The sequence below is a fragment of the Cricetulus griseus genome, chromosome X (genome assembly GCF_003668045.3).
Source record: "Cricetulus griseus strain 17A/GY chromosome X, alternate assembly CriGri-PICRH-1.0, whole genome shotgun sequence".
Lineage (NCBI taxonomy): Eukaryota > Metazoa > Chordata > Mammalia > Rodentia > Cricetidae > Cricetulus > Cricetulus griseus.
The window spans coordinates 47413370-47428263 of NC_048604.1; positions in this window are offsets into that span (position 1 = coordinate 47413370).

Sequence of the window (14894 nt, forward strand, 5' to 3'; positions counted from 1 at the left end):
TATGATTGTGATTTGCCATCTCCTGGTTCTGTGGCAAACCTAAATCATCAGTCTTGATTCAAAATGTACTAGCAGAGGTATCCAGGTTCATGTAAATGTATGCTAAAATAATTAAATCTTACTAATCAAAGTATCTTTGAGGGCCAGAAGAATTTTGTGAATATTTCATGTGGTCATATGATAGTTTCCAAGTTGTTTTTATGTATATGGAATATTCAAATTAGTATCCCAAATGAGAGTTGGCATATTGCCATTGACTCTCTTTTCATATTTCTGTTTTAAATATAAATTCAAACTATAAGAAATAGATAGAATATGTGATAACAACATGTGTTGTTTCTTTTCCCTTGGAATACATCACTATATTACACAAACCTGAAAAAAACGAGAATAGTAGAACTTTTATTGTGTATCTTTTCATTGTTTAGGATTTAACCTCTGACACAAAAACATTGATTTGAATGTTACCATTTGAAGAAAATGAGCCAAAATTAGCCCTCCAATAATCACAAGTAGTACTTGAGGGAAGACTTAGTATTGAAAAGCGTCCAGTATCTTTTTAATTTAATTTAGCAAAATGATGTATTTAGTTTTTATCTGCAAATTGAGTATTAAGAACAAAGAGGTTTGTGTTACTCTTTGAGATTTTAGGCCATTTAGTATTGAATTTGGTTTAACATGCAAACTAGTGAAAATGATTGAACTCTGGTTTCTCAGCATCTCCCACATGCCTGAGTTGTGCTTTCTAAACCTAAAATATTCCATTTGATAAGTTGGTTTTGTTTTGTTTTGTTTTTTGAGACAGGGTTTCTCTGTTTAGCTTTGGAGTCTATTCTGGCACTTACTCTAGAGACCAGGCTGGCCTGGAACTCACAGAGATCCACCTGCCTCTGCCTCCCGAGTGCTGGGATTAAAGGCATGCACCACAAATGTCCTGCTGAGAAGTTCATTTTTATATGACTTCTGTCTTTTAGAAAGTCAGAGACATTTTTGGTATTTTAAGGAGCAGAGAAAATAGAGATCTTTCCATTTATTATCTGGTAGAATTCTTGTGTGTGTGTGTGTGTGTGTGTGTGTGTGTGTGTGTGTGTGTGTGTGTCTGTGTAGATAAATAATGCTTTGGTTTATTTTCTTATTACTACAGATAAAATACACTAACAATAATACTTAAGAGAGAAATGATCAAATTTGGCAGGAGCTTAAATCAACTAGTCATATCACACCCATAACTAAAAGCTAAGAGCAATAAATTAATGCATGCATGTTAATACCCAGCTCACTTTCTTATTCAAACAATTCATTCCAAATCATGCCACAACTGAAATTGGTCTTTCATCATTAATTAACATAATCAAGACAATCCTGAGAAGCATTCTCAGAGGCTCTTCTTCCATGTGATTATAGGTCTTGTCAAGTGGACAGGAATAATCATTGCAAGTTCACCCATTGTCAACGTGGCACTCGCACGTATCTCTATGTCATAATCTTCCATTCCTTGTCCCCAATGTCTCACATTTACCTCAGAATGAAAAACTGAGTCCAACTTTAAAAGTTTTCAGTGTCATTATAATTTCAACATCATTATTGTTGTTTGAATTGTGTATAATCTGGGGGGATGTAGATGTTGTTGGAAAATTTTGTAAAATTGGTTCGCTCTTTCTAACTTTGTGTGACTTTTGGGGCTCAATATAAGGTCATCAGTCATATGTAGCAATCACTTTTACCTGATGAGCCATCTTGCATGCCATATCTCTAACACTTTAACATCAAAGGTATGATGGCACAGAATAAAATTTCCTCCTCTAAAATTAAAAAAAAAAATGAGATATATTGCAGGTCATCTAACTCAAAGCCAAATCTAAAATACAGCAGGATATACATCAAATCCAGAAACTCAATATTTAGCATCTTGGGATTATACTGCAAAACACTGGGCCCCAAAACACTTGGGTAGCTCCACTCCTTCAGCCAAGTCATTTTAGCACACAACTTCTCTGTCTTAGCCCATATCTACTTACCCTTGTAACCCTCCTTATTGGATGTCTAATGGTCCTGGCATCCCTAGCATGCTGGATCCCCATTGAAGCTAAGGCTTAGCATTTATAGCTTCAAGAACTTCTTTGAAATGTCTGTAACCATGCTACACAGTTCTTCAGCAGTGGTCCATGATCCCCCTATTTTGTATTTTTGTGCCTTCAAAGTGGGTAACATATGGATGCTGCTGCTAATGTCAGCTGGTACCTTAGAATGGTGTGATGGGGAAAGTATTTCGGTGTATATGTTTGCCTTATTGGTTGATAAATAAAGCACTGTTGGCAAATAGGGGAGCAAGATAGGTGGGGTTAGGAGTCAAGGAGGATTCTGGGAAATATAGTAAAGAGGAGAGTAGCAATGGGATCCTGGGGAAGAGAGGATGCATGCCTCTGGCATCCTCGATAAAGTGAAGTCATTATAAAATATATAGATTAATGATTATGGTTGATACTTAAGACAGAGATAGAAAATAAGAAATGCTAGTGATTGGCCAGCCACATTGTAACTAATGTAAGTCTCTGTATGTTATTTGGGGACACTAACATGGTGACGGAACTCAGGTAGCTGGCGGGAAGAGTTATCATTACAGTGGTGCATAGAAAACCTGGATTACTATTACATAATCTACTTTGTAATGGCCCTGGTACACAACTTCTTAGGCCACTTCTTTTGAGCAACAAGAAACTGTTTGAATTCAGGTTTTCTTTTTCTTTGTTTAAGTAAATTTGGATTTCAGGAGATAGATACTACAAGGGGTAGGGTTTTGCCTATAGATTACTTTTCATATTTTCGCAATGTCTGGCACAAAATTTCTCTTTAAACATGTTAATCTCTTCTGAAAGTTGCAGATGGCTTGTTTTCACTCTTATTTTCTGAAATTTTGTTTCCTTACATGCCTTCTCTTCATCACACAAATTAGTCCCCTATTTCAACCACACTCAAGTTCTCAGTAGAATGGCTGAATGAAGCCAGATGCTAACCCAAATTATTTTTTAAATTTAATTATTTTCCTCTTGTATTTAAATTAGAAACAAGCTTTTTTTACATGTCAATTCCAGTTCCCTCTCCCTCCACTTATTCCCTGCCTCCAATGACCCTCATCTCATCCCTTTCTGCTCCCTAGGGAGGATGAGGCCTTACATGGAGGATCTTCAAAATCTATCATATCATTTGGGTCAGGGCTTAGGCCCTCCCCTGTGTTTCTAGGCTTAGAGTGTATCCCTCCTCCGTGTGGAATGGGCTTCCAATGATCATTAGCTGAATTACCAATAACGTCATTGTTCCCCTGTGATACCACACAAGCCAGACTCCACAAGTTGCATTTCTCCCTGCATGATTGTCTTCCAAGCTCCCACTAGAACAACTATAAAGCTCAACTTCCAATTCAAAGAATATTTCCATCCAAAAGTTACAAATTCTTACTCATATCTCAGACAAAATAGTTCCAAATGCCTAAAATCCACATGGTCTGGTTAATCAGAGTAACAACTCCATTTCTGCTGCCTAATTTTGGGCTCAGATCCTTCTCCTATTACTGTAGTAAAATCTATTTACAGAAATTTAACTGTAGAAGACAGGGTTTATTTGCCTCACAATTCTAGGCGAGGTGCAACATCAATGGGGAGACAGGGCAGTCAACCTAGAAGTATTTGGTCACATCATATCTACAATCAAGAGGGGAGTAATATAAAGGCACGGATACTATTGCTCAGGAGGCATTCTAGAATCTAATGCAATAAGAGGAGAAAAACAATAGGTGATTGTGTCCTCCCACATACATCCGTATGCCCTCCTATATCAATTAACATAAATAATCTCTCAAAAATATGCTTACAAGCCACCCTAGTCTAGAAAAACCCTCATCAAGACTCCCTTCTTTACAATTCTTCAGTCCCTGTAAGTTCATATGAGCTTTACTCATGTTCATTTAGAAGATATATTTTTAATGGTGTTCTCCTTCCACTCTGTCTCTTACACTCTTTCTGCCTCCTCTGTTTGTTTGTTTGTTTGTTTGTTTGTTTTTTCACTCCAGGGGATTTTTGGAGACATTCCATTTAGGGGAGAGTGACTAAACACCACACACAAGGCCTGCATTATTTTGCAACAGGTTCTCTGCCTATATACTGTGGAACAGCTTAGTGTTTTTATGGGATTCCCAAGTGAGCAAACAAGCAGGTCTCTGATTCTTGTGCCTACTCTGGGGTCTTTTCCTGCTGTTGGTTTGCCTAATTCAACTCTAATAGTTCTGATTTATTTTGATATATTTTTATTGTATTTTATTTAGAAAGTTAAGGAATGAATGAAAATCTAGCCACTGTGTAAAGGGCTAGAACTGCCACTTACAACTGCAAGGAGAGGGAAAATCAGATTTTTTACAGTGACACTAAATATATAAAACACTCCAGGATAAGCCTCATATATAGGAGTAGCTGACCAACATATAAAGAACTCCATAGGGTTTTTTGGTTTGTGTGTGTGTGTGTGTGTGTGTGTGTGTGTGTGTGTGTGTGTGTGTGTGTGTGCATACATTTATTTGGTTATAGTTTGGTGGGAGATATTATTTTTGTTTTGCCTTGTTTTATTTTGTTTTCTTGGTTTTGTTGTTGTATTGAGTTTGTTTGATTTTGAGAAAAGTTCTTAAAGTTGGGTGGGTAGGGAGGGGAAGAAGATCTGGGATGACTTGGGGGAGTAGAAGTTAAATACGAGTAGATTCATATTTAAACATTGTTTTAAATAATAAAATATAAAATATTTTAAAATTCTCCTTTCACAAAAACAGATGAGCACTGGATGGGGGGATAATCCCTTCTCAGATATGCCTAGATTTGTGTCAAGTTGAAAAAAATAAAAAAGGCAGATTTAAGAAGGATTTTGTAAAAATCAAATGTTATCTGAACTTAATAACACAAAGAATCTCAAGTAGCCAAACAGTTTTCAATTTGAGATTTGTCTGAGGGTATACTGAATGTTACCATTTATACCAAAATCATCAAGAATTAACACATTTTTTTATAGTAACAGCCATGAATATTTAAGTTTTCAGAACCTTTTTTTTTTCTTGTGTAATGCATTAGGTTTAAATGCTCAGGTATATGTGCATGTAAATTCACTCTTGTTTTTGCAACTTCATCTCAAATAAATAGTCATAAATTACTGTCATTTTAATATAATACATAGTCTTGTGCCTTTCTAGGTGAAATTAATATGTTCAGGTTAATCAACAAAAATGTTTTTAAATTTATTTTATTTATTCACCTTATATCCTGACCACAGCCTCTCCTCTCTCCTCTCCTCCCATGCCCTTCCACCAGCTCCCAACCCACCCCCAACTTCCCTCAGTCCACAACCACTCCTCCATGTTCACTCAGAAAGGGGCAAGCCTTTCATGAGCAACAGCAAAGCATGGCATTTCAAACTACTGTAAGACCAAGCACCGCTCCTGAATTATGAATGGGCAAGGTAATCCAGCATGAGGAATAGGATCCCAAGAGTCATCCAAAGAACCAGGGATAGACCCTGGTATCATTGCCAGGAGTCCCACAGATAGAAAATGCAACACAATTATCACATATATGCAGAGGGCCTAGGTCAGTTTCATGCAGGCTCCCTGGTGGTTGGTTCAGACTCTGTGAGTTCCCATGAGCCAAGCTAGCCATTTCTGTAGGTTTTTCTCTAATGTCTCTGACCCCTTGGCTCCTATAATAACTCCTCAGCAGGACTTGCCTAGCTTAGCTCAATGTTTGACCAAGGGTCTCTGAATATGCCTCCATCAGTCACTGGATGAAGTCTCCTCTCATTGCAACCTGTGTATTCACCAGTCAGATCACAGAGGATGGCCAGTTCAGGGCATGACTGCTGCTGCAAGGAGTCTTACCTAGGGTCATCCATGTAGACACATGGAAGTTTCCCTTTCATCAGGTTACCAGACTTTATAAAGCCCCCCTTTTCTCTCAGCATTCCATCCCTCCACCCACCCCAACCCAATCCCTCAAATTACCATGCTCACCTGCCCCCAGTCTAAGATGAGATAAACAATTTAAACAGATATATTTCATTCCTAAGGTTGTTAAGTCTCCCAACCAAGATAAGCCCAAGGCCAGATGGTTCAGTGCAGAATTCTACCAGACTTTCAAAGAAAATCTAATACCAGTACTCCTCATATTATTACAAAATAAAAACAGAAGGAACATTGTCACATTCTTTTTATGAGGCTATAGTTGCCCTCTTACCCAAACCACACAAAGACACAAAAAGGAAAGAATTTCAGACAAATCTCCCTTATGAACATCGATGCAAAAATAATCATTAAAATACTGACAAACTGAATCAAAGAACACATCAAAAAGATCATCCACCCTGATTAAATGTGCTTCATCCCAAAGATGCAGGGATAATTCAAAATATAAAAATCTGAAAATATAATCCACCATATAAGCACACTTAAAGATTAAAAAAAATATGGTGATCTGATTGGATGCTGAAAAACCCTGAAAAATAAAACAACACCCCTTCATGATAAAAGTCTTTGAGATATCAGGGATACAAGGAACATGTTTAAATATAACAAAAGCAATATACAGAAAGCTGACAGTCAACATCAAATTAAATGGAGAGAAGCTCAAAGTGGTTCCACTAAAAGAGAAACAAGACAAGGCTATCTCTGAAAAACTCAAAGGAAACTTGCCAAATATTACTGAGTAAAGAAGTCAACTTCAAAGGGCTATATAATGTATAAAACATTTTGGGAAAGGCAAAATTGGAGGAACTTTTAAGATATGCATACTTCTCCATATTATATGGTAGTTGTGCATATTATTACTTATTTCCCAAATGCATAGAATGTACAATATCAAAACTGAGCCTTAATGTAAACTGAGTGACAATTATATATAAGAGATTTATTCTTTCTTGAGATACTAATTTCATACAGAATGTTGATATTTAGAAGCATTTTAAAACTAGACACATTTGAGAATGTACTAAATTATGTTATGAAAGAAGTGTGTGTGTGTGTGTGTGTGTGTGTGTGTGTGTGTGTGTGTGTGTTTGGAGAGAAAGAGAGAGAGAGAGAGAGAGAGAGAGAGAGAGAGAGAGAGAGAGAGAGAGAAGCATTAAGATTAAAATGCCCCACTCTTTATGATTTAGAGAAAGAGAAATTCTGGTTGTATAATTCAGCCTAAAACCAAAAGCCTGAGAAGCATGGAGTCTGACGATGTAAATAAGAGTCTGAAGGCCTTTGAGCTGTAGAATCTGATGATGTAACTGAGAGAGCCAGAAACCCTGAGAGCCATGAAAGTGGACTGCTGAAGGAAGCCTAGGAAAATGAATGACATAGCACAAATAAACAGAATGTATTGTTTCAACAATTGTGTTACTTGTATTCTTGATGACTTTGTTGATTTGTGCCCACATTGATTAATGAAATCCTTATTCTGTGTTCCGATTGAAATGCTAATCTTTAAAGGAAATACTTTCACACACACTATAATAATATTGTTTTCTTGCTAGTTGGACATGTACTTAAGGTAATATAAAACATTAGCAACTATAGAGTAAAACCCAGAGATTCTATGCTTGAGGGTTTATCAAAAGCTTTGAGTGCATAATATTGAGAATAAGATGGAAATGATCTCAGAAACTTTATGCACAATAACAAAATGGAAACAATTCAAATGTCAATCAACTTGTAAATCTGTACATATGTGTGTGTTAAAATTGTGATATGTGTACCCCAAATTAAAGGAGAATAACTATTAAGGAATTTTGTCACTATTTAGAAGGATACAATGAAAACAAATTTAAAATTACAAAGATGGTACTGGTATTACTTAATAGATAGAAGCTGGCAGAATTTGGAAGAGAGCTTATGTTTCTTTGACAAGACTGGTGGTTACACAGGGATTTCTAAGTTATTTTTGTGAAAGCAAAATAGGAGGTAAATCATACAGAAAAAGAATAATATATCACCATAGAACAAACACATATAAATATAATTTGTATACATTTTATATGTATATTAATTTATAAATAGAGTAATGCAGGAGATATGAGCATTAAAGCCACTTCTGCTGAAGTAACACACAGAAATTTAGAAGACATTATTGAACACTGGAAAAAAGTAGTCACTGTTAAAAAGTGACAGAAAGCTTAAGTTACTATGTAGTGTTTTATATAAATTAAATATTCTTAAAAATTAGTATAATACAATTCCATGATTCTGCTAAATGAGTATAGTACTGTACTTATAGATCAGAACATCTCTCAACCCTCATTGGAGAAGTTTATCCTTTCAGTAGATACCAATTAACATGGAGATCCACATTTGGTAAATGTGCAGGGAACAAAAGACTGTGGAGTGCTCAGCTCTTAATCAGACATTCAGATCACACTATGCTTTGCCCTAAGACTCAGAGGTATTTGCAGAAGGGGGATTATAAGGATGCTTTAGAACCATGAATTTACAATAACTTCAACAAACAGTGTTTCCCAGACAAAACAGGGTAGATGCACAAATGAACCGGGATCAAGTGTGACACTATGCACAAGATATGTACAAGCTCCAGCAAGACAACATCCCAGCAAAAAGAAAGAAAGGAAAACACAAAACTCCACAAATAGTTATGAGCTGTTGACATTTATTAACTGCTAGGAGGAGTGGGAATTTTCTTCAATGATGTGACCATTGATGTGAGACAGTCCCCACTCCCAAGACTAACTTGGCAACATAAATTACACTCAATAGGGAAAGAAGTGGAGAAGAATAAGAGGAGGAAGAAGAGTAGGAAGAGGAGGAAGAGCAAAGGAGGAGGAAGAAGAATATATATCAAAGTTGGATAGGAAAGTGGAGACTGTGGTAGTAGGGGCTTTAAAATACATTATATGATATCCTTAAAGAATTTATGACTATTAAAAATTAAAATTGAATATTTACCTGAGGGAATTCCTAAGAAAAGTGAGAGAAATGCATATAATTATCTTCTAACTGGTTGTAGTAAACTATGAAAGAAAATATGGAGCACTACTATTTGATGATGGGGAAATTCTCATGGTATTTGCTCAAAATAAGCCCAAGTTCAGAAGTGAACAGTCTTCATATAAAAATATTAAACTGATCATTTATGGATCAGGAAGACCATCTTTACATACATAGTAAATGTTTGGGCAGAATAGGAAAAACCTTGGTCCACAAGCTAATTTACTTTGGGTCTTAAAAATGAAATAAATTTTCCATGATGATGAGTATTCTGCTTTGGACTACTAACAAATTTATTCCTTCAGTTTTGCTTTCATTGTAGTAATCTCTACACACTTAGTTACATAAGGCTGGAGACATGGATGAATTTTAGTATACACTGAGGCTCATATATACCTCATTAGGATGACATGTGATAGTAATGTGAATATGATAATATGACATGATATTAGTAATGTCATGTGATAAAAATGTGAACAGCTAATATATATTGGGCTAAAATTAGAAGGAATATTGGATTGGACTAAATTTGTTTTATACAAGGAATTAATATGAATTTTGGGACTCCATAAGAAATATTTTACTTTATTGCTAATATTCCCCCCCCAAATTTTGTCATTCGTCAAATTTTAGAATATTACCTTCTGTGAAATAGAGAAATTTCAGAGTAAATAAAATTAACATAATCATATCTAAGTAAAGGAGTTCCTTAATCTAATCTGACTTTTTACATATCAAACACCATAACAAAAGAATTATAGATTAATTCAAATACAAGCAAAGGTCTGTAATCAGTAACCCAGAAATTAATGAGACTTGCAAATAAAAAGAAGAGAAATAATTATATATTTTCTCTTATATTGATATTCTTTAAAATACACTTTAAATTGTTGTGCTTATTACTATTATTACTTGAAAATTAGCATGGCTGCTATCAAAACATAAAATATAAGTGCTAGTAGGAATTGGGTTTATTCTTTACCGGGGGGGGGGGGAACGTAAGGAAGGAAAATTCTAAAAATTAAATGTAGAACTTGAAAGTAACACAATAATGCCTTTGCTATAAAAGTACCAGCTATTTTATAATCATAAAGTATATGTAAGTTATATAACTTTTATTTAATTTTTTTGTATTTTATTTTTTCCAACTTTTTTATTTGAATTAGAAACAGGATTGTTTTACATGACAATCCCAGTTCCCTTCTCCCACCCGTCCTCCCCTAAATGCCCCCCCACTAAAACCTGTCACATATCTTTTCTGCTCCCCCTGGATGGTGAGGCCTTCCATAGGGTGTCAGAAGAGTCTTTAGTATCCTTTGGAGTAGGGGCCTAGGCCCACCCCATGTGTCTTGACTCAGGGAGTATTCCTCTATCTGGACTGGGCTCCCAAAGGCCACACCTATGCTAGGGTTAAATACCGGGCATCTACAGGAGGTCCCATAGATTTCTGAGGTTTCCTCACAGAAACCCATGTTCCTTGGGTCTGGATCAGTCCCATGCTGGTATTCCAGGTATCAGACTGGGGAGCAAAAGTTCCCGGATGTTTCTGTGTGTTTCACCAGCGTGGTCTGGACCACCGTGGTCTTCATTGGTCCTTCTCTGTATCTTGGTTCCAGTTCAGTTCAGTGATTAGTATGAGGTGTCTGCTTCTACTTCCACCAGCTGCTGGATGAAGGCATATAAGTCAGTCATCAATCTCATAATCAGGGGAGGGCATTTAAGGTAGCCTCTCCTCCGTTGCTAAGATAGTTAGCTGGTGTCATCTTTGTAGATCTCCAGACATTTCCCTAGTGAATGATTTCTCTGTAAACCAAAAATTTCTCTCTCTATCAAGATATCTCCATTCTCGTTATCATGTATTCTTCCCCTGACTCATATTTTCTGCTCCCTCATGTCCTCGGCATCCCTCTTCCTCTCTCCTTCTCATTCTCCTAGCTCCCTCCCCCCTCTTCCCATGCTCCCAATTTACTCAGCAGATCTTGAACCTCTCCCCTTCCCAGGGGACCATGTATGTCTCTCTTAGGGACCTCCATGTTTATTAGCTTCTTTGGCAGTGTCATTGTAGGCTGGTAATCCTTACTCTATGTCTAAAATCCACATATGAGTGTGTACATACCATGTTAGTCTTTTTGCGATTGGGTTACCTCGCTCAGAATCGTTTCTTCTAGATCCATCCATTTTCCTGCAAATTTCAAGATTCCATTGTTTTTTCCCACTGAGTAATACTCCATTGTGTAAATGTACCACATTTTCTCTATGCATTCTTCAGTTGAGGGGCATCTAGGCTGCTTCCAGTTTCTGGCTATTACAAATAGTGCTGCTATGAACATCGTCAAACATATGTCCTTGTTGTATGAATGTGCTTCTTTTGGGTATGTGCATAAGAGTGGAATTGCTGGATCTTGTGGTAGACTGATTCACATTTTTTTGAGGAGTGGCCATACTGATTTACAAAGTGGCTGTACAAGTTGGCACTCCCACCAGCAGTGGAGAAGTGTTCCCCTTTCTCCAAATCCTCTCCAACATTTACTGTCATTGGTGTTTTTGATTTTGGCCATTCTGACAGGTGTAAGAAGGTATCTCAGAGTTCATTTGACTTGCATTTCCCTGATGGCTTAGGATATTTCAGCCATTTTAGATTCCGCTATTCAGAATGGTCTATTTAGTTCTGTACCCCAATTTTTAATTGGGTTGTTTGGTGTTTTGGAGAATAGCTTCTTGAGTTCTTTGTATATTTTGGAGATCAGCCTTCTGTCAGATGTAGGGTTGGTGAATATCTTTTCCCAGTCTGTGGGCTGCCGTTTTGTCTTGCTGACTGTCTCCTTTGCCTTACAGAAGCTTCTCAGTTTCAGGAGGTCCCATTTATCAATTGTTGACCTCAGTGTCTGTGCTACTGGTGTAATGTTCAGGAAGCAGTATCCTGTACCAATTAATTCAAGGGTATTTCCCACTTTGTCTTCTAATAGGTTCAGTGTAGCTGGATTTATGTTAAGATCTTTGATCCATTTTAACTTAAGTTTTGTGCAAGGCAATAGGCTTGGGTCTAACTGCAGTTCTACATATCTCCAACCAGTTATGCCTGGACCATTTGTTGAAGATGTTCTCTTTGTTCCATCTTATAAATTTGGATTGTTTGTCAAAAATCAGGTGTTCATAGGTGTGTGGGGTAATATCAGGGTTTTCAATTCTATTCCATTGGTCTACCTGTCTATTTCTGTGCCAATACCAAGCTGTTTTCAGGACTATAGCTCTGTAATAGAGCTTGAAGTCAGGGATGGAGATGCCTCCAGAAGTTCCTTTATTGTATAGGGATGTTTTGGCTATCCTGGGTCTTTTGCTTCTCCATATAAAATTGAGAATTGTTCTTTCAAGGTCTAAGAAGAATTGTGTTGGGATTTTGATGGGGATTGCATTGAATTTTTATATTGCTTTTGGCAAGATTGCCATTTTTACTATGTTGATCCTGCCTATCCAAGAGCATGGGAGATCTTTCCATTTTCTGGTATCTTCTTTAATTTCTTTCTTTAGAGAATCAAAATTCTTATGGTACAGTTCTTTCACATTTTTTTGTTAGTGTTACTCCAAGGTATTTTATGTTGTTTGTGGCAATTGTAATGGCTGATGTTTCTCTGATTTCTTTCTCCACCAATGTGTCATCAGTGTACAGTAGGGCTACAGATTTTTTTGAGTTAATCTTGTGTCCTGCCACTTTGCTGAAGGTGTTTATCAGCTGTAGGTGTTCCCTGGTTGAGTTTTTTGAGTCACTAATGTAGACTATCATATCATCTGTAAATAGTGAGAGTTTGACTTCTTCCTTTCCAATTTGTATTCCCTTGATCTCCTTTTGTTGTCTTATTGCTCTAGCTAGGACTTGAAGGACAATATTGAAGAGGTATGGAGAGAGTGGACAGCCTTGTCTTGTCCTTGATTTTAGAGGAATTAAATCGAGTTACTCTCCATTTAATTTGATGTTGGCTGTTAGCTTGCTGTATATTGCTTTTATTATGTTGAGGTGTATTCCTGTTATCCCTGATTTCTCTAAGACCTTTATCATGAAGGGGTGTTGGATTTTTGTCAAAGGCTTTTTCAGCATCTAGTGAGATGATCATGTGGGTTTTTTTTCTCAGTCTGTTTATATGGTGGATTACATTGATGGATTTTCGTATGTTGAACCATCCTTGCATCCCTGGGATGAAGCCTACTTGATCATGGTGGATGATTGCTCTGATATGATCTTGTATTCGATTTGCTAGGATTTTATTGAGAATATTTGCATCAATGTTCATGAGGGATATTGGTCTGTAGTTCTTTTTCTTAGTTGTGTCTTTGTGTGGCTTGGGTATCAAGGTTATTGTAGCCTCGTAAAAAGAGTTTGGCAATGTCCCTTCTGTTTCTATTTTGTGGAATAATTTGAGGAGTATTGGTATTAGCACTTCTTTGAATTTCTGGTAGAATTCTGCAATAAATCCATCTGTCCCTGGGCTTTTTTTGGTTGGGAGACTTTTGATGACTGCTTCTATATCCTTAGAGGTTGGTCCCCTTTTCATTTCTGATTTTGTTAATTTGCATAATCTCTCTTGGTTAATTTGGATAAAGCTTTGTCTATTTTGTTGATTTTCTCAAAGAGCCAACTCTTTGTTATATTGATTCTTTGAATTGTTTTCTTTGTTTCAACTTTATTGATTTCTGACCTCAGTTTGATTATTTCCTGGCGTCTGCTGCACCGGGGTGAATTTGCTTCCATTTTTTCTACAGCTTTCAGCTCTGATGTCAGATCGCTGGTGTGGCTATTCTCTTGTTTCTTCATGTGAGCATTTAGATATATGAACTTTCCTCTTAGTAGTGCTTTGAAAGTGTCCCATATGTTAGAGTATGTTGTGTCCACATTTTCATTAAATTCTAGGAAGTCTTTAATTTCTTTCTTTCTTTCTTCCTTGACCCTGGAATGTTGCAAATGCATGTTGTTCAATTTCCATGAGTTGGTAGTTTTTTTGCACTTTGATTTGTTTTCTCCATTTATAGTGATTGAAAGCTTTGCTGGGTATAGTATTCTGGGCTGGCATCCATGTTCTCTCAGAGTTGGTAGAATATCTATCCAGATCCTTCTAGCTTTCAGAGTTTCCATGGAGAAGTCTGGTGTAATTCTGATAGGTTTGCCTTTATATGTTACTTGGCATTTTTCCCTTGCTACTCTTAATATTTTTCTTTATTCTGTATGTCTTGTGTTTTAATTATTATGTGACAAGGGGACTTTCTTTTGTGGTCCCCTCTATTTGGAGTTCTGTAGGCTTCTTGTACTTTCATTGGATGTCTTTCTTTAGGTTGGGAAAGTTTTCTTCTATGATTTTGTTGAATATGTTTCCTGCAACTTTGAGTTGGGTTTCTTCACCTACTTCTGTACCTATTATCCTTAGGTTTGGTCTTTTCACAGTGTCCCAAATTTCCTGAATATTTTGTGTCATTGTTTTGTTAGACTTCAGATTTTCTTTGCTTGACGTGTTTATTCCCTCCAGTTTGTCTTCAGCGTCTGAGATTCTGTCTTCCATCTCTTGTATTCTATTGTTTATGCTTGCATCTGTGGTTCATGATTGTTTACTCAGCTTTTCCACTTCCAGCATTCCCTCAGTTTATGTTTTCTTTATTGTCTCTAATTCAGTTTTCAGGTCCTGAACTGTTTCCTTCAGCTGTTTAATTGTATTTTCTTGGCTTTTTTTGGCTTTCCCTGATTTCTTGCATCTTTTGGTTTGTCTTTTCTTCCATTTCTCTGGAGGATTTTCTGATTTCCTCTCTTAGATTCTCTATCATTTCAATGAAGTTGTTTTTAAGGTTGCTCTCTTCTGCTTCTTCTGTGTTCGGATGTTCATGTCTTGCTGATGTAGAGTCCCTA